Raw genomic sequence first — 20,858 nt, 5'->3', positions numbered from 1 at the left:
GTAAAATCATTTTCTCATACCAACCTTAGCATAAAATTAAAATATCTCATTAACATAACCAAAGTAATTATAAAAATATATCAAATTTCAAAGATGCCACTAAAATTGGGTTCTTGATTGGATTAGTGACATAACTGACTATGCTATGAACAATTGAATAAAAAAGACCTTGGTGGATTCAAACCACCATCCCCTTGGAACATGCTCATGTTCCAAGTGCTCTACCAATTTGAGCTAAAGACCCATCAAGTACTCATTGATTAGGGGACACAGGTTAGAGTATTATTAATTAATTTACTGTATTAATTGATAGAATCATCATAATGCAACTTACTGGTGTACAGCATTGTTAATTTCTACCCTGCAGTTCAGATATCAAGATTGAATTCTTCACTAAAAGGCCAAAGACTATAGTCCTAACTGGTTCATTTGAACCATGTAATGTGTATTATTGTGGTAGACCCCAAATCAAGTTTGAATCATCCTATCAAGCAACTAAAAGAAGCAGTAATGAGGGGGAATTAAAGACAAACCAGAACAGCAAAGAGGGGGAATTACAAAACTTATGAGAGAGAGAGATCCTTAAACAAGCAAAGAACTGAAAAAAAAATATCTTACAAGATTAAGGACATTAGAAGCAAGGAACTATAGATCTAAAATTTACTAATAAAACCGGAGTAACATATTCAATTGTTTATATCATAACAAATATAAAGGCAGGCATTGCTCCTGTGGTTACTTCGTTGTCCAACTGATCCAATTCCACAGAGAAAGCTGAAGAAAATTAGTCCCTGACACAAAAGCCTTCCATTATATCATGTCTTTAGTAGAGAAATGCAGGCCTGCAAAGGACCTTTGGGATCATCCTTCTCCATGGACATTAAATGAGTGGCCACCTGCTACAAAATCCACAAGAGGTTCTCCAACTTGGAAGCAGTCTAGTATAACATAAAAATCTCTCTCTCTCAAACTTCTAGATAATTAAGAGCAATATGCATTTGTCAATTTAGAGAAAACCCCAACATCACATGAGTTCTCAAATTGGAGTCCTGCAGTCACATATTCAGAAAGTTTTAGAATGAAGTCTTCAACAAGTGGGTACTCCAACAGTTAAATAGTATGTTTTTTTTTTTTTTTTTTGGTTTTTAAAGTATCACATAATCAACAGGATTTCCTCTTTTCACATCTTCTATTGCATTATGAAATGCTAACCTTTATGACTCTCCCCTGTTCAAAGTATCACATAACCAGAAAAGTTTGGCATGTTATGTTTTTCACATGTGCCCAGATTAACCATCCATCTCCACATTCAAAGACAGTAGACATTACAAACATCAATTGAAATTAAATATAATCTCATAAGTCATAACATAACCTACTACATTTACTCCATTTTAAACTCCTCTCCCTCAATGCATAATCCTTACACCGTGTGGACTACAGCACAACTCCACCCCCACTAGAACTATATGGCCAGGTTTACAATCAGACAAGTACAATCATTTAAGAATAAGTAAATTCTAGCATATTGACAGAGAATCAGGTCTGAGTGAATGACCCAATGATCAAATGGTCAACTAGAACCTGACCCAATTACTAACCAGACTGTTCTGTGTTGTGCAATTGAAAAAAAAATGAGGAAACAAATTCATAATGCCCTTGAATTCACATGGTAGACAAGCACACAGCTTCTTCAAAATTCATATTCCATAATCTCAAAATCATACCAAAAAAATCCCTAAAATTACAGATCATACAAAATTCCCAAATCATACCAAAAAAATTCCTAAAATCCCATACCTTTTTGGCTGAATCCTTCCAAGTATAGGGTTGGTGATCCAATTCCTGAGACACAATAACACACAAAACCACCCCCCCCCATCAACCGCTGATTTTCGCACAACAGGGACAACCTAGACACACAGAGAGAGAGAGAGCGGACAGAGAGAGCCAGACAGAGAGATTGAGAGAGAGAGAGAGAGAGAGAGAGAGAGAGAGAGAGAGGGATAGAGAGCGAGAGAAGATCATGGTTACCTTCTTGGCCATAGTTGCAGGTACCTTCTCTTCCTCTGCTCCTTCTATTCCCTTCTCTTCCCCAGATCTATCGTAAGGAGGTTGTTGGCTTCTTTTCTCGAAATCACGGGTTTTCACGATATCGCGATGTAATTATCGTTCTTGTTCGAGACGGTCTGTAAACGTTCTTTTGGTGATAAAAACCTCTGGTTCGTTCTAAAAGAACGAAAAAACGAACAACACAACCAAACGCATTTTTATGTTTTTTTGTTCTTTTGTTGTTCTTTTAGAACAAAAGAACTGTTCTAAAGGGCGTTCTGAACATTACCAAACGCGCCTTTAGGCTACGTTTGGTAAATATCTGAACAAAAAACGTCCGTTCTTGACTAGAAACGTTCTTTGGCGTTTCTGATTTGGAACGGTGTTCTGAGACTGAAAATGACCGTTTGGTAACAGTCTCAAGAATGCCGTTCAGAACGAAAATGGTGTTTGATAAAACCTATTCTTTCCTATTTGATATTAATTACAATAATGCCATTTCCTTGTCAATTTTACCAAAAAAATACTTATAAAATCCTTTTCTATTACCAAACCAACCTTAGCATAAAATTAAAATATCTCATTAAAAAGGGCCTTGGTGGATTCGAACCACCATCCCCTTGGAACATGCTCATGTGCCAAGTGCTCTACCAATTTGAGCTAAAGACCCATCAAGTAGAGATCCAAAACGAAATATAACAAAAAAGATTGAAGTAGCATGAATCTCTACATGAGGAATGTAATGAGCAAAGGTCTAAAACAGAAATACATCAAGAGAGTCGCAATGAAATGAATATTTGCATGAGAAAGTTAACAAGCAAGATTTCCATACTTGAAGTATGGGCAGTGGAGTTTTCTCACATCAACACCTAAAGCCCTCCTATTTACTCAATAAGAACTCGTGGACTCAAAAAGAATCATTGAAATGACTAGAAAAATCAATACATGATAAAACATGACTGAGACAAGTTATCAAATTTTGCACGTACCTTATCAAAATGAACCTAGCCTATCCAAAGATATGCCAACCAAATCATCATCAACAGATTTATACATGCCTCAGAGAACTGAAAATTATGGATCAAAGAAAGGGAAAGGAAGCTTCTTGACTTCTGATTACATTGTCACAAAACCAATCATTAGAGACAAATCCAATGTTAAATGTATTGAGAATTTTGACAAGTAAACAAGAAGTAAGAAAAAATCCTTCCTTTCTTTTCTCCTTTAGTCTTCTTTACCTTTTCCTCTCTTGCTTTTCCTGTTGGTGTTTCCTTTTCTTTACTCAAAATCTTATAATTTCTTCGTCTTCTTTTTTCACTTTTTGGAGAGTTGGAGAATGGCCATTGGAGAGGGAGACAAAAACTTTCATAGTCTTTGGTTGTCCTAGTATATTGCTAATCATTTCATTTATGAAATAATGATGAAAGAAAGGGAACTAGGGGCTGCTGATTCCTGGGTTTGCTTCAAATTCAAAAGTAGTTCCTTTCCTCATAGAAGCTTTTATCTGACTCAGTTATTTTGAAAGCAATGGAGTAAATGATGAAAGATTCTCAACTCTCTAATCTCAACACCCCCCCCCATACATCTTCTTCCCCTATTTGTTACTCTCAATCTCTAACTCCCTCTCATTGTAGAGATGGACATTGACCTAAAAAAACTATTTTAACAGGGGAAGGGATTGATATTCGATACTTCTCAGATTTGCTATTAAATTTGCTGCTTTTCTCCATATATTCATTCACCGCTCTAAGTTTCTGACATTAATGGATTTATCTCCCCTCTTCTCCTTGTTACCTCCAACTCTTGAACTTTTTCCCAAATCCCAACCATTCACAGATTCTTATATGTTTTAAAACCAACTAAAGAAAGATCTCCAATAGGTTTTGTCTTGATTCTGACTTTATGGGCTGTACTGGGTGACTTATTCTTACCTTTTTTTGGATCTTCTTATATGCTTTCTCACACATCTACAACCCATTGGTCAAAACATGACATTAGAAGAAAAAAATTTTAATTAAGATCCATTAATAATGGTCTCTCATTATAAGGTCAAGACCATGACCCCTTTCCTTTTAGTAAATCACCCTTAGGTCATATATGAACATTACAGCTTGACACCAGTATCCCCAGCCCCTTAATTCTCCCCTCTTGGCCTAAGAAGATCAAGATTGAGATTGGAAGTTGGAACTAAATATCACTTGTATGTATCTTTGCGATTTCTATTCATCTTGGGTTTTAAAACATAGAGTACAGAGAAACAATTCTGTATTAAATCAATTATATACAGAGAAACACCAAAAGACAAATGCAGAATCCAGCCTTGTGGTTCAAACTTTGAAAATTTTCTGGTGCACAACCTTAAATATTCCTGAATTCACTATTTCTTCCCCTATGCAATGTTGCTGCTATATTTTGCATAAAGTTATTTCTCATTGGATGTCATTTGCCCATCTGTAGTTCCATAAAACCATCCAAAACAAACAGATAAAAAACGGAACAGAAATCCAAAAATCCCAAACAAACAAACAAACAAAAAGAACCCATTTAAGATTTCAGTCTATTTACCGAGAATTAGAAGGACAAAAAAACCAAAGACTAACCTCACGAAACAAGGATGCTGTGTAATTTCCCTCAACTGTCTCTGCATCTGACTAACATCCATTCCTGCTTAGTGCGTCTTTTCTCCCCTCTCCTCCTTGACTATACTTTGCTCTATCCAAACTGAGCAAATCTTCAGGTTTGTACATCCTATAAATGAACGATATATAGACAAAAAAACAAATAGGAGGGAAAAGAGAAACTACAGATCTAGTCAGATCTTCACACAACAACGACCGAGAGAGAGACAGAGAGAGCGTAAGGGACAGAGCGAGACAGAGAGAGCCAGACAAAAAGGAAGGTTAAAAGAAGGAGAAGACGGTGAGAGGCTGATTCAGGATATTAAAATCCAAATAAAAATCCAACACAGGCTAAACTACAGATCGATCTAGCAACAGTAAAATCCCTAAAATCCATGCAAGGAAAAATCAATTTTGCTTCAGAAATCCCTAAAATCCATACCTTTTCAAAACCATAAAAAAAACTTCACAAAATACAGACGACCGAGAGAGAGAACGAGAGCGAGTTGCCAAGAGTGCGAGAGAGAGAGAGAGAGAGAGAGAGAGAGAGAGAGAGAGAGTGGGAGAGAGAGCGAGAGAGAGATATGCGAGAGGTTGTTCGTACCTTGAAGCCCTATGGAGTTGCAGGTTTTCGATCGCCTCCTCTTCTCCTTCTCTTCCCCTTCGTTTTTTACCCAAGGATAGCTTTCCTTTCAAGAGTCACAGGCTTTTTGCCGGATAATGCGCGACTTGTCGTTCTTGTTCTTTACAGACCGTCTGTAAAGAACGTTCTTTGATGGAAAGATTCTTTTGGTTCGTTCTAAAAGAACAGAAAAACAAATCGTCAAACCATACGTAAATTCATGGTTTTTTTGTTCTTTAAAAAAAAACAGTTTTGAACACTGTTCAGACATTTACCAAACGTAGCCTTAATCTTTTGAGCTTAAAATATAATTTTTCCACAGTGAACGTTGGATTGGAATAAGCCACGTGTCGACCTCCCAAGTAGCACTTGAGGAGAAATACGGGATCAAGTACTAGGGCGAAAAAAATCCCACATCACAAGAGAAAAGTCTACTCCCCTCCCAAGCTGTGTTCGGGGGATCTTTATCACCTCCAGTTGGCTGCCCAGCCCAGTTCCCCAGTTCCTCTAACAAAGGGGGGCTGAAATAACCTCTCTACCCATGCCCAAACACTCTGCCCGGGTGGGGTCCACCATCCCCCTATTAGAGGAATTGGGGAACTGGGCCAAACAGCAAACTGGAAGTGATAATTTTCCGTGTTCGGGCAGGGGTAGGGTGATCATTCTAGTACACCCTTTTTTAGAGGAACTGGGCCAGGCAGGGAACTGGAGGAAATAATTTTCCCACTCTACTCCCAGTCTCCCACAATCGTCAATTACAATGATGCCACACCAGCAAGGAAAGACACAAAACAAGACAAAGAAGATTAAAAAATATGGTGGAAAAGTAGCTTTACATCATTCATCATCAACATGGCCGAACAAAATCACAGGCTAACATAAAAAAGGAGAAGAAAATTCAAAAGGATTATAACGAAGGACTCCATTCCCAGAAGTAAGAAGGACGATATGAAGAGCTCCACCAGATGTGGAAGGAGATCTGTAACCATCACGCCCGCTTCTATGAACTCCTTCGCATTTGCTTAAGCTGTTTCAGAATAAATGCAACTCCTTCTGTTAATGTGGCTTTCCTTTCTTTTTTGAAGTTCCATAGATCATATTTGATGTACCACAGGCTTGAGTTATAATCATTTATCTCCTTTAGGGCTGTAGTAACTGCCCTGCAAACTTCTCCACCCAAATCATTCTTCAGGCTTTTCAGCTTTTCATCCTCTTCATTTATTATTTCCTGCACATATAAAATATATGAGTACCAAAGTATAATACAATAATTTTTATTCTAATTTCTGTATAATTTTGAAAGAGCTAGTTACTAAACAGGTGAGATATAACAACAATGTATAAACTGGAAGATGTAGTGGATTTTCCGAGATCCTATAGGAAAAAAAAAATTAAGGACAATGGAAGGAGAAGATAACAGATTCATATTTAAAATGAACAACCTGTTTTTCCCCATCAACAAAGATGATCTTGAAAGGGTGCCACCCTGCGCTTCTGAGGTGGTTCTCCCACACAAAATGCATATCTACAGCCTTTTGAACTGCTTCTTCAGCAGGATATTTCTATCTGCATGCATTAAGAAATGGTTTGTTGTCCAGAACTCCCACTCTCTTGACTCCAATTTGAGCACAACTACCTGACGTTTCACTTGATATTTGTTTCCAACCCTGTAAGAATGACGAAGGAAATTAGTCTCACAACAGCAATAGTGAGGAAGATGATCATATGAGAAATGAAAAAAATTATGAAATGTCCAATTTGTAAAAGCATAAGCTAATGAACAATAGTTTAGTAGTACTGTAAAAGACATATCATGGTAAGATATGAACAGTAAAGAATGAGAAATTGTAGACACTTAAGAGTACTTACATTAATTAATGTCCAACGAGCAAACTGCAGCTCTAAAGTACAACTTATTCTCTCCTTTTCAAGAGTTTGGTTGACTGATTTAAAGCCCTCTAACTCTTTTTTTTTATCGTTCAGCTCTTGCTTCATTGACTCCATCTTTTTCTGGACTTCTGCATCAGCATCATCTTTATCTCTCATGTGTTTCCTCATCACTTCTAATGTTCCTTTTAACTGCTCAATTAAAGTATCTTTGGCATCTAATTGTTTTTCTAATTGAATTATCCTCTGAATATGGTTCTGTTCTTCCTGATGTAGTTTTTGTATCTCTATTAAACATAACACAAAACCATGAAGTAAGATTTTGTAGCTAAAACCATAACTCATATATAAACAAAAGTAATAAAATAACCAACAACCTCATGGAGATACGTACTTTGATGAACTTGATCTCTATCTTCCAACAAACTGTTGAGAAGGTTGGTCTTCTTCAATTCTATTTCTGCCATAAAATCAGAAATAGCTTTCAAATCTACAATCTTTTGAAGAAGGTTGCCTGTAGAATTATAGTCATCCTCATGAGAAACCCTTCCAAACATACTGGACCCTTCGTTAAATTTGTCATCGTCATGACAGTATCTGCTAGGAGGTTCAGATACTGTCGGCTCCTCTTGAGGGACTAAATCTTTTTCCAGATATTTAAGCAAATCAGTAGCATGTTGCAAGAGTTCCTTATGGATGTAGTCTCTCTTTCTCTTTCTTTCGCTTAGGTCTGATTTTTCCCTTGAACTCTGCTCAATTTCAGGGGCTAAATCTTTTTCCAGATATTTAGCCAAATGATGAGAACAGAGGAGAAGATAAGAACAAGCTGAACAGTGGTTCAGCTCCCAAAGGAGATAGAAGGGTTAGAATTGCGAGAGAGAGAGAGAGAGAAAAGGAGAACAGAAGAAATTGATCATTTCGTTGTTGTTTTCTAACCTTTTACAACAGCTATTAAAGCTTTTACAATGAAAGACTGTAATGTAACGTAATCAAGAATTGGAGAGTAACAGGGTCTTCTCAATTGTAACAACTAATCCAACAGAATCACAACTTGTGTAACCCACTTGGAAATTAACTCTCTACATAATCCCTGAGCCAGCTGGGAGGTCTTCTTTGTCTAGTAGCTTCCAATGCCACCTCAGCTTGTCTAGTAGCTTCTAATGCCACTTCAGCTTCCCCAGCTTGCGCCACCTCAGCTTCCCCAGCTTGCGCCACCTCAGCTTCTTGCTCAACTATGCGTTGTTGTAGCTGTTGAGTAATATCTACATATAATTTTGGGGCTGTATCACTCCTTACCCCCATCGAAACAAACCTTGTCCTCAAGGTTGAGATGAGGGTATAAGGCCTGAAAGCCAGAGAAATCTTCCCAAGTGGCATCTTCCCGTAACAGCCCATCCCACTGTACCAGGACTTGAGGTACAAGCCTTCCCTGTTGCCAAATCTGTCGTTGGCCCACAACGGCTATCGGAACAACTATTGGTTGAGCAGCCAAATTGACAGGGGGTAATTGCAGTACAGCAAGCGGAGGAGTAGGACCGCGATAAGGTTTTAATTGAGAAACATGGAATACATCATGGATTTGTGAATGAGATGGTAACTGCAGTTTATAAGCCACTGCCCCTATTTTACCTATAACCTCAAAGGGACCATAATATCTTTTGCCAATTTTTTGAGATGGTCGTGATGACACTGAGAGCTGTCGATATGGTTGTAGCTTGAGCCAAACCCAGTCTCCAATTTCAAATTCTAAGTCCCTCCTATGCATGTCAGCATAAGCCTTCATCCGCTGCTGAGTCTTGAGTAAGTTAGACTTCAACTGTTGTAATAAAAGCCCTCTATCACATAAATCTGAATCCACTGCCTCCACTGAAGAGTGACCCTCAATATAAAAAGGAATCGTGGGAGGAATTCTTCCATACAATGCTTGAAAAGGTGTCATCTTGATACTTGTGTGATAGGAAGTGTTGTACCAAAACTCAGCCCAAGCCAAACATTTGTACCACTGCTTAGGGTAATCCGCTGCAAAACACCTTAGGTACTGTTCCAAGGATCTATTGACCACCTCAGTTTGCCCATCAGTTTGAGGATGATAGGCTGTACTGTACTTCAGTGTAGTTCCACTATGGATCAATAAATGTTTCCAAAAAGTACTAAGGAAGATTCGGTCCCTATCAGTGACAATTGAACTTGGAAACCCATGGAGTTTTACTACCATGTTGATAAAAACAGCAGCTACTTTAGTAGCTGAAAAATGAGTTGGAAGTGCAGCAAAGTGGCTGTATTTTGTGAGCCTATCAACTACCACAAATATGGCCGTAAACCCATGAGATAGTGGCAAACCAACAATAAAATCCATAGTGATCTCATCCCAAACTTGGTGAGGTACACTCAATGGCTGCAATGTCCCAGCTGGTCTTTGGGTCGAGTATTTAACCTGTTGACAAACTAAGCAATGCTGAATATGGTTCTCAACATCAGTCCTCATGTTTGGCCAATAAAACTTTGCTTGCAATTTTTTTAAGGTCTTCTTGACACCTCCATGTCCCCCCAGTGCAATATCATGGAACTCATGTAGGAGTTGTTGTTTCAAGGGTGAATCTGATGGAATTCTGAGTCGGTCCTTGTAGTATAAAATTCCACCTCGAACTGAATAAACATCCTCAGTTCTGCTATCCTGCTGAATGGTCTCATGAATGGCTAATAGCTCAGGGTGGGACTGATTAGCTTCTATTAACTGATCAATAAAATCAAAAGTAACAAAGGAGATAGCAGTTAAAGTGGCAGATGTAGGAGTCATGTCCTCACAAGTAACTGGAAGATTGGCCACTCCTGGTAACCGAGATAGTGCATCAGCAGCTCCATTGTCATAGCCTGGCTTGTAAAGGATGATGTAAACAAATCCCATTAGCTTACTGAGGTAGTGTTGTTGCTCCGGGATCTGAACTACCTGTGTCATCAACTCTTTAAGACTCTTATGGTCAGTTTGAATAATGAACTTCCTGCCAAGCAAATATTGCCTCCACTTTTGTACAGCTTGGGTAATAGCATAGAGTTCTCGAACATATGTGGATGCATTCTGTAAATGTTTATTAAGTTTTTTGCTGAAATAAGCAATGGGGTGAGTATCTTGCATTAATACTGCCCCCACTCCCACAAGAGAAGCATCAGTCTCTACAACAAATAATTTGGTAAAATCCGGAAGAGCTAAGACAGGGACTGAAACCATGGCCTGTTTGAGAACATTGAAGGCTGCAGAGGCCTTATCACTCCATTGAAAGGAATTAGCCTTCAATAAGTCGGTTAGAGGGGCTGCAATCTTAGCATACTGAAATACAAACTTCCTATAATAACCTGTAAGACCAAGAAAACCTCTCAAGGCTTTGAGATTTTCAGGTATAGGCCAGTCAATCATACATTTAATTTTCTGTGGATCTGGTTCAACCCCCTGAGCTGAAACAATGTGGCCCAGGTAATCAATGGAGGCCTGAGCAAACTTGCATTTAGACCTTTTTGCATATAGTTGATGTTGTTGCAAGCATTGCATTACCTCCCGTAAATGTTGTGCATGTTGAATCAATGAAGTGCTGTATATAAGAATGTCATCGAAGAAGACAACCACAAACTTTCGAAGAAATGGTTTGAGTATTGAATTCATCTGTGCTTGGAAAGTAGAAGGTGCATTCGTAAGGCCAAAAGGCATTACTAGGAACTCATAATGCCCTTCATGAGTTCTAAAGGCGGTTTTATGAATGTCCTCTGCCACAACTCTAATTTGATGATAACCAGATCTAAGATCAATTTTTGAAAAAACAGTAGCACCATGGAGTTCGTCAAGTAATTCATCTATAGTAGGGATCGGAAACTTATCCTTTATGGTGATGGCATTGAGAGCCCTGTAATCAATGCAAAAACGCCATGAACCATCTTTTTTTTTAACCAAGAGCACTGGAGAAGAGAAAGGGTTGTGGGACACTCTGATTATGCCACTGGTCAGCATTTGTTGTACCAAAGTTTCAATCTCCGCTTTCTGAAATTGAGGATATCTATAAGGTCGAACGTTTACTGAGTTGGCCCCAGATTGTAGGTGTATTCGATGGTCAAACTGCCTTGTAGGAGGTAGTTGGGTTGGTTCTCTGAACACAACCTCAAATTCTGCCAAGATTTGTGCTACAGAGGGCGGTAGCTGCCCCTCTTGCTCTGTCTCGAAATTAATGTCTGTAGATACCATCTTCATATGATAAAATGAAGCTACGATTTGTCAGTATTGTCATTTTAGCCAATTGATGATGAGATACAGGTCATGCTGATGACCATTTCTCCTTGTAATCGAACTTTGCGACCCTCCCATTCAAAATTCATGGTAAGATGCTTATAATCTGTTAAGATAGGACCCAATGCTCAGCCATTGAATCCCAAGAACTATCTCGGCTCCTTCAATTGGCAACAAGTATAACTCAATGGTGAAAGTATGGCCTTGCAATTGTAAGGAAATTGGCTTGCATTTCTTTGAACAAAGGAGGTAATCACCATTACCTATCAGCACCTTGAATTCTCTAATAGGAACAATATGCAATTGCAGTAGTTGTGCCACCCGCGCTTGTACAAAATTGTGGGTGCTCCCACTGTCAATCAGCACTTGTATTTGCCTATCTGCATATGTACCCATTAACCTTATTGTAGAGGGAGCAAATTTCCCTGACAAGGCATGTAAACTAACTTTTGATTTCTCAGTAATCAGTTCCTCTACAATGCTCATATGCTCCTGATCAACATCGTCCTCTGCTATCAGTAATAAAAAACGATGCTTACATTTATGTCCCTTAGTATATCTCTCATCACAATTGAAACAGAGCCCCTTCTCCCTACGGGCCTGCATTTCTGCGGAATTCAACCTGCGAATGGGAATCTGAGAAGGATGATGGATGGTTGGTGTTGGTAAAATGGCTGGGGTTGTTGGTAAATTGACAGGGGGTGTTGGTAATATAGCAGGTTGGTTGTGTGGAGATCGAAATAGACCTGTGGAGGAATTGGATTTGGGCCATAAAGATTGAAGTTTTTGGTATTTTTCTTCTTGCATCCGAGCCATAGCCATGGCTTGAAGGAGGGTTGTAGGCTGGGCGATTAACAACTCACGCCTGAGCTCTGGTTTTAATCCTGAAATGAAGAAGCTTAAGAGGAATTGTTCTGAAAGGCCACTAACTTTATTGGATAATTGTTCAAACTGGGCCTGGTATGCAGCAACATCCCCAGTCTGCTGGAGCTTAGACAAGGCACCCCTATGATCATCGAAAGCTGTCGGACCAAATCGTTGAAGAAGTGCTGCCAAAAAAGATTTCCAGGAGCCTAGAAGATTGTTGTTGTGCATCCATTGAAACCAAGATGAAGCAGCACCATCCATATGGAAAGAAGCAACGACCAGACGTTGATCCTCAGGTGTATTGTGATAACGGAAGAACTGCTCAGCTTTGAAGGCCCAATCTACAGGGTTCAACCCGTCAAAGCGAGGAACATCCAGCCGTATATGCTTCATCGGTGGAGCAGAGGACGAAATTGCAAGCTGCAATGGTGGAATGTCGGTATTGGAACGAGGGGCTTGGTTAGTTTGATGAAAATGGATATCATTGAGCTGTGTTTCTACCGTGGCCATGAATTGCTGGAGATTTTGATTGATCTCCAAACTGCTCTGCTGCAACAACAGTAGTTGTGTCTCGGCAGTCTTCTTGAAATCAAGAAGAGAACGAACGTTATCCTCCATTCTCTGGGTTCTAGTACCTTCAGCCATGGAAGAATCTCAATGAAAGCACCAGTGATGAGAACAGAGGAGAAGATAAGAACAAGCTGAACAGTGGTTCAGCTCCCAAAGGAGATAGAAGGGTTAGAATTGCGAGAGAGAGAGAGAGAAAAGGAGAACAGAAGAAATTGATCATTTCGTTGTTGTTTTCTAACCTTTTACAACAGCTATTTAAAGCTTTTACAATGAAAGACTGTAATGTAACGTAACCAAGAATTGGAGAGTAACAGGGTATTCTCAATTGTAACAACTAATCCAACAGAATCACAACTTGTGTAACCCACTTGGAAATTAACTCTCTACATAATCCCTGAGCCAGCTGGGAGGTCTTCTTTGTCTAGTAGCTTCCAATGCCACCTCAGCTTGTCTAGTAGCTTCTAATGCCACTTCAGCTTCCCCAGCTTGCGCCACCTCAGCTTCTTGCTCAACTATGCGTTGTTGTAGCTGTTGAGTAATATCTACATATAATTTTGGGGCTGTATCACCAAATCAGTAGCATGTTGCAAGAGTTCCTTATGGATGTAATCTCTCTTTCTCTTTCTTTCGTTTATGTTTGGTTTTTCCTCTGAACTCTGATCCATTGAAATTTTAAAAAAGAAACCTAGAAATAAAATGAAAAAATAAAATAAAATAACACAAGTCAAAAGCAACATATATTATAATCCCATGAGGATGAATGTTCATCCATATATGAAAAGTGGCATCCATCCATATACAGGTCTACAGCCTTTCCATTAAGCCACCACCAGAAAGCTGTTTGGGTTATTACAGACCACATAAATATAAATGAAATCCAAGTGAGGTAGATAATCAAACACCAAAAGAACAATACACACATCGCAAGAAGAGATTATACATCAAAAACCCTCAAATGGGAAAAAGAAAAAACCATTAAGCAAAATCAAACCAGCAGCTTCCAGTATCAAATATGGAAAAACCCATAAAATAAAGTCTCTGAAGCTTTTTGTCCAAAGCTTGAGGAATACTATCAATAGAGAAAATACAAGTATTAAGCCTACTTGTGGTGAGACAACCAGCTGTTACAATGGTTGAGAATATGGCAGAGAGTAAAGTAATCCTTCAAGAAACCCTTCTTCTTGAAGAACCTTGTTGAGAGTCAACAGATCCAAGCCTTCCTTCTCCTTCTTCCTTGAGTTCTCTTCTTCACCTTGAGAAAAAAGGCCTTAAAATAAGAATCCAAAGAGGAAAAACAAAGACATTCTCTGAAGAAAACTCTGTGAGATTGCTGGCTTCTTTATGAAAGGCAGATCTATGGGTTCTTTCTAATCTGCAACCATACTGTTGTCCCGACATACAAAAGTTTCTGACTATATCAATGGAAGATCACTGGGCTCCAATGCACCGTTGGTGTGTCCAAAGACATTTATATGATTACCCAGATCTCCTTCCTGGGAAGATTGAGAGATTTAAGCTGCAAAAGTACTTAATTAGAAGTGGGAGTCGAGGTTTCATCTCTTTGATCGAGAAGATTATTTGCCTTTTCCAAGCAAGTTACGCGTTTTGGGTTTTGAGCTCGTGCCGCATCACTCTTCGTCTTCAGTATGCAGGCGACCTTTATCGCCCCCAATACTTTTAAACTTTTACATCTCCATCTACCCTTATGTTTTTTAATACTTAGATTGTCCTTCCTTTTCACCTAAGTTACCCGCTAATCTATTTTACCTATCATTCTTCTTCTATGTTTGACTATTTTTATCATTTATAGTAAAAATTGGAAGCATCCACCCACTTCTCTCTCCCGTTTTTTGCTCCATTCGATTGTTTTTTGGTTTTTTTTTCAATTTTTTTATTTAATTAATTTTTTTTATTGACAATAAAGCAAAGACAATCCGATGATTGATCTTGTGTCATTCTATCCCATAGCTACGAGGTTGAGGAGAGATGAAGATGGTTTTGTAGAGATCAATTGTAATGAAGAGGGAGGGTTGCCTTTTGCTTCTGCGAGTATGAAGAGGGAGAAGAATAATGATGATTCGAGAATCATGGTGTAGGTTAATAAAAAATAAAAAACACGAAAGGGTAAATTGAATAAAAAGAGGAAGAGAGAGAAGAAGTCGGGTGCTTTGAAGAAAGTCGATAAGTTCCATGGTTTTAGTGCATGGTATCGAAACGGTATTGGTAACTTGCAAAACCAATATGTTACCAACACAGTATCGGCCTAGATCAACTGTATCAGACAAAATTACCCATGAATTTCCTTAAAAATTGAGTTTTCTGACCATTTAACCCCTTGTTTGTACCGTGTTATTGATACGGTATCAGTATCGATGACTAGCAAAATCGATACGGGCGATACGATACTGATACTTAGAACCATGATCTATTCGAAGAAGAACGATGAGGATGAAATATTGAATAAAAAATTGAAGAAAAAGAAATAAATGGAGTAAAAAACGGGAGAGAGAAGAAGCAGGTGGATGCTTTCATTTTTTACTATTTAATGACAAAAATAATAAAGAAAATAGAAGAAGAATGGTAGGTTAAATAGATTATCAAGTCACTAGGTGAAAAGGAAGGGCAATCTGGATATTTAAAAATATGAGGGTAGAAGGAGATGTAAAAGTTTAAAAGCAGAGTAGTATTAGAAAAAGAGTTTAAGATAGAATAGTTTTATTAAATATAGGCTAAGTGTAGAATAGTGATAATAATTGCCCCTTAATGATATCTCTTCGCATGCGTGTTCTGTGTTTACATGTCCATCTACTAAAGCGTAGCTTACATTCTGCGGGTATCCTCCAAGCCATTTGGATCCTCTACTGCCGAGCTGCCTTGCAAGACCGTGCTGCCTAGATACGGTGAAGCATGCAATGATCGTCTTACCCCTGTTCAAGCACCTTGCCCAAGTGGAGGTAAGACGATCATTGCATGCCTCGCCATGTTGGTTTAGGCAACATGGTCCCACTGAGCAACTCGGTAATAGATGATTTGAATCCATCCTCCAAGACCTTCAAAGGTTCTTTGGAAATGGAACCATGAGGTGGTTGGTGATCTAAATCGTAAAGATGATTCAATTCGTGGGGAGCTTCACAATCTATTTTCAGTGGAGCCGAGTAGGAGAGATAATAAATGGTACTGTTTGGATAGCTACCTTCTAGTCTTTTCAATAAATAAAAGGGAAAATTATACTACTACCCCTTAAGGTTTGTATTAAATACAGAACGATCCCCTGTATTTTTAAATTATACAACCAGACCCCTTGAGGTCCCACTCCATTAGTTAAGTGTTACGGTGCTGGTTAATTTTTCCCTCAAATGACTAATGCACCCCTTTAAGGGTTTTTGTTCATTTCCCCTTAGATTATCGACACATGGCAGATAAAAATCCGACAGTCAGATTTGAATCATGATTTTTATCCATCCAACCCTAAGCTAACCCTAGTTACCCATCGTCTCTCCTCCCTCTCACTCTCTCTCTCTACTGCAACTCCTCTCTTAGTGTTTCTATTTCTCTCTCTTTCTCTGCACAAGAAAAAAGAGAAGAGGATGAAACAAATCCAGGAACGGCCCGAGTACGAAGGACCCTTCGAAGCCGTCGGAAAACGTCCACGAACGCTGGCGTTGTCTGAGGCGGAGGGATCGGGACCACCTCCGATCTGGAACCAGTGAAGACGAGCTTCCCCACTTGCCTGGGAAGGCCGTGGAATATATAAATAAATGTGAAATGGGAAGAATATATATTGGATATGCATACTTAAATTAAAGGAGGGAGAGGGATGATGAGAGATAATAGAAGTTGCAAAGTTATTCAAGACCTCTCTCTCTCTCTAGGAAGTTCATGAGTGCAATCTTCTCTCTGTTCAAATCAAAGTTCTGAGTATAAAATAAAGAAATGTGCTATTATGTGCTATCTTTCTCCTCTCTGTCTCCCCCTTCTCCCTCTGACCAAACAAATCGAACCCAATTACAAAACAGAGCAATTCAACGAACCCATTTCATGTAACAACAAATTCCTCCTCCTACCTCCTTCCCGGATCCTCTCTGATCGATTTCCATCTCGTTCACTAGGGGGATGAAGTCAATGATATTTAGAGGACGTGGTAATCAGGGTCGTTATCTTTTCCTCTCCTCGATGTTGTTTGGGGGCGAGAAGCCATTGAGAAAGACCTCTGCTCTCCCGAGCTTCTAGTGCTAATACCAATAGCAACCGCAGCAACATGAAACTGCAGGGGCAGAGGAGGCGGAGGGTCAGACCGTTCCTGGATTTGTTTCATCCTGTTTTTTTTTTTTTTTTTTTTTTTTTGGGGTAATTTACACATATCACCCCTGAAGTTTGGTGAAAGAATATATTTACCCCCTAGTTTTGGAAAATTCTGTATACCTGAAGTTTGCAAATGGTAACAAATAAGTCAATTCCGTCAGTTCATAACTAACAATGTTAAAAACATGGGATGAAATGATAAAATTACCCTTACCAAAAAAAAATAAAATTACCTGCACCTACTCATCTTCCCCAAAAAAACCTGCGACTCACATCTCTCGATCCTCAAGCATACCTACCCAGAAACCAATCAAATTGGATGGTTACTGTAATGGATTAGTTGAATCAACTGTTACACTATCAGCCTCTTCTTTTTTCAGTTTTAATTTGTTCTTCTTTTCTGGGTTTTTGTTTGATTTTTATCTATCAATAACAAATTCTTGATTCTTGATTTTTTATTCTGATTCTCTTCCAGTAGTCAATAATGAAAGAAAACGATACTCGAGCTTGTTCGGTCCAATATGATTGGGTTTCCCTGGGTTCATACTTAATAGGCCTGATCCTTTCCTACCTTCCAATACGATCCATTGTTAGAGCTAGCGCAGTCTGCAAGCTCTGGCGCTCCATCATCACCTGCCCATCATTCTCCGCCCGCGTCTCCTTAGAAAAGAAATTTCAACACCTTGAAAAAAACGCAGTTTCTTCCAAAGGGGAAAGAAATGAAACCCATCATACCATTTTTTCCCTTTAAAAAAACTAAAAATTGATTGCAGAAGTAGAAATGGGATGTGATACCTTCAATTTCCGAATGATAGATTCCTACTCCAAACCAGGACATGTAATTATTCATAGGGGTGAGATCATAGACATTCAGGTACACTTGGGTCTCGTTATTCCCATCACTACTTCCAGAAACTACGTTAGGAGTGTTCGTGTTTTAGGTTACGATTGATCTTCAAAACAGGGGTTGATTTGGGTGGTGGAACCCTTGGATTAGGATTACCTATATGGATACTGCCTCCAATTAGGATCTCAGGTCAAAACCAAAGAGCAGCAAGGAGTTCAATCACTTCCTTCTCAGTCAGGTATTATCAACAGTGACACAAACAGTAGCTGAGTAGAAGAAGAAGAAGAGAAGAAGAAGTAGAAATCAAAGGAGGGAAGAGATGCACACAAGGATCATGGCAACTATTGGTTAACCTAACAAAATTTCATTCCAAAAACTCTCAAATCTAATTTGTCCAACGCCTATCTGCATCATTTGGTTTCCTAACTAGAGCAGGACTCTCCAATATCTCAAATTATTAGTCTCAGATTTCTGATTTTGCTGAGATATTCTACTTACATGATCGACCAATCAACCAGAGTTTTATGCATAATTGAATTGTTTGAGTTGAGTTTTTAAACATCTCTCTTCGAAACCCTAATTTAGGGTAGACGCAGAAATGGAATGGGGCAGGTGAGCTAAGGGTTCAGATTTGGGGTTTTTCCCTAATTTGAAACCCTAAATTGCCAAGGGCAGTTCCGTCAGTTCAAATATAAATTTTAACACTATTAGTCATGAACTGACGGAATGGGCTTATTTGTTACCGTTTGCAAACCTCATGGGGGTACACAGAATTTTCCAAAACTGGGAGGTAAAAATATCCTTTCGTCAAACCTCAGGGGTGGTATGTGTAAATTACCCTTTTTTTTTTGTGCAGAGGAGGAGAGAGAAATAGAAAAACTAAGGATTTGTAGTAGAGAGCGAGAAGGAGGGAGGAGAGATGATGGGTAACTAGGGTTAGGTCAGGGTTGGTGGGTGAAAGTCATGACCCAAATCTGATCGTCGGATTTTTATCTGCCACGTGTCGACAATCTAAGGAGAGATGAATGAAAACCTGAAAGGGGTATATTAGTCATTTGAAGGAAAAATTAACCAACACCATAACATCTAACTAACGGAGTGAAAACTCAGGGGGTGTGGCTATATAATTTAAAAACATAGGGGGTCACTCTATATTTAGTACGAACCTCAGGGGGCGGCAGTGTAATTTTCCTTAAATAAAAACAAATTTTGTAGCAACAAAAATCGAAGAGCGAGATGGAAAAATGGATGTCAAAATCAAACCAAAATGGGACCGAAACCGTTCAATAGAAAATTCTATAATGGTTTCAATACTGAGGCCATTTTATTAAACGGTTTAAATTGAACCAAACTGTTTAACATTCTTAGATGTACATAAATGTAAATTGTTTACCGAAACCAAGCCAAGCCATTTAAAATGAAACTGTGAAACTGTTTAATAAATGCTTCGGTTATATATAGTTTTAAAATTGAGACCGTTTAATTAAATGATTTAAACCTAACCGGATCATTTAACACCCTTAGGGGAAAGGGAGGGAGAATAAAATATTATTAAAAAGAGAAAATTATTTGGACACCCCCTGTACTATGGCCATTTTACTTATGATTACCAACGTTTGAAACAATTACTTGGCACTCTTGAAACTTGACGGTGTTAGTCTTCTGTTAGTGTTGAAATGGAAATGTCCATTTTACCCTTATCACCTATTCAATAGAAACAATGAAATTTGACAGATTTACCCCCTTCTCCTCCTCCTCCTCCTCCTCCTTCTTCCTCATGCAACCCCATCACCCCTATCCCTTATTGATTTCAAACCCTAATAGATTTCAAACCCAAATCGATTTCAAAAAAGACCTGGAAATAATGGCAAGAGTCTCACAACATTCAGCCTTGAAAATCTAGCACAAACCTCCGCCATGGATCTCGACAGATCTGAACTCGTTCCGCCATGGAAATAATGAGTATTGCGCAGCTAGGCTTGGGGTTTTCTGGCTCTCTACTTCCACCATGGATCTCGACAGATCTGAACTCGTTCTTATCTTCACTATTTTTGATTATCTTCTTGAAAACCTTACAAATGATGTGGCGATTTTTCCAGAGTACTAGGTTAGACAAGAGATTGAGGAGGCGAGAATCCATCTCGATTTTCTTCTATTTATTTCACCATTTCAGGAAAGAACAGAGAACCCAAACAAAATTTTCCCTTTTTCTTCTTTGATTTTTTTCACCACCTCAAATAGGAACCCAAGACAAAGCATTAACCAAAACTTGGAATCCAAGCTGCTGCTACAAGATTGAAACCCTTTCTTCAATATTTCAACTCCCTTTCCCTCACTCTTACCCGATTCTGCTCTATCTCCCTTGCTTTCTCTATTTCTCTCCCTTCATGGTTTTGCTCCTCATTATTTTCCGGTTTTATTTGTTGCAGAAGGAAGAAGAAGAAGAAGGGGTAAATCTATCACTTCAATACCTTTTAAGGGTAATTTAGGTATTACAAAAAGTTTAACTGATGACATCATCACTAAACTAACGGACTTGACCTACTTGAAAGAAATGGTTAACTGTTGGGGGTGTTCAAGTAATTATTTCAAACGGTGGAGAGACGAACCCATTGGCCTGTGCACAAGACTCCCGCCACTACAGGATCTTCGAACCAAATATTATTCTTATTCTCAATGCATGATTATTATAAGCCAGCTTAAGGGAGGTGAAAGCGTGGAACTTTGACAGCAAAAGAAGAGAAAGTAAAGGAAAGTTAAGAGAGACAAAGATGTTTTTCCTTTTCTTTTCAATTCGTTTCTCGCCAAACAAACATAACTTTT

This window comes from Telopea speciosissima, chromosome 7 (assembly GCF_018873765.1).
Source record: "Telopea speciosissima isolate NSW1024214 ecotype Mountain lineage chromosome 7, Tspe_v1, whole genome shotgun sequence".
NCBI lineage: Eukaryota > Viridiplantae > Streptophyta > Magnoliopsida > Proteales > Proteaceae > Telopea > Telopea speciosissima.
This window is presented reverse-complemented; position numbering follows the sequence as displayed.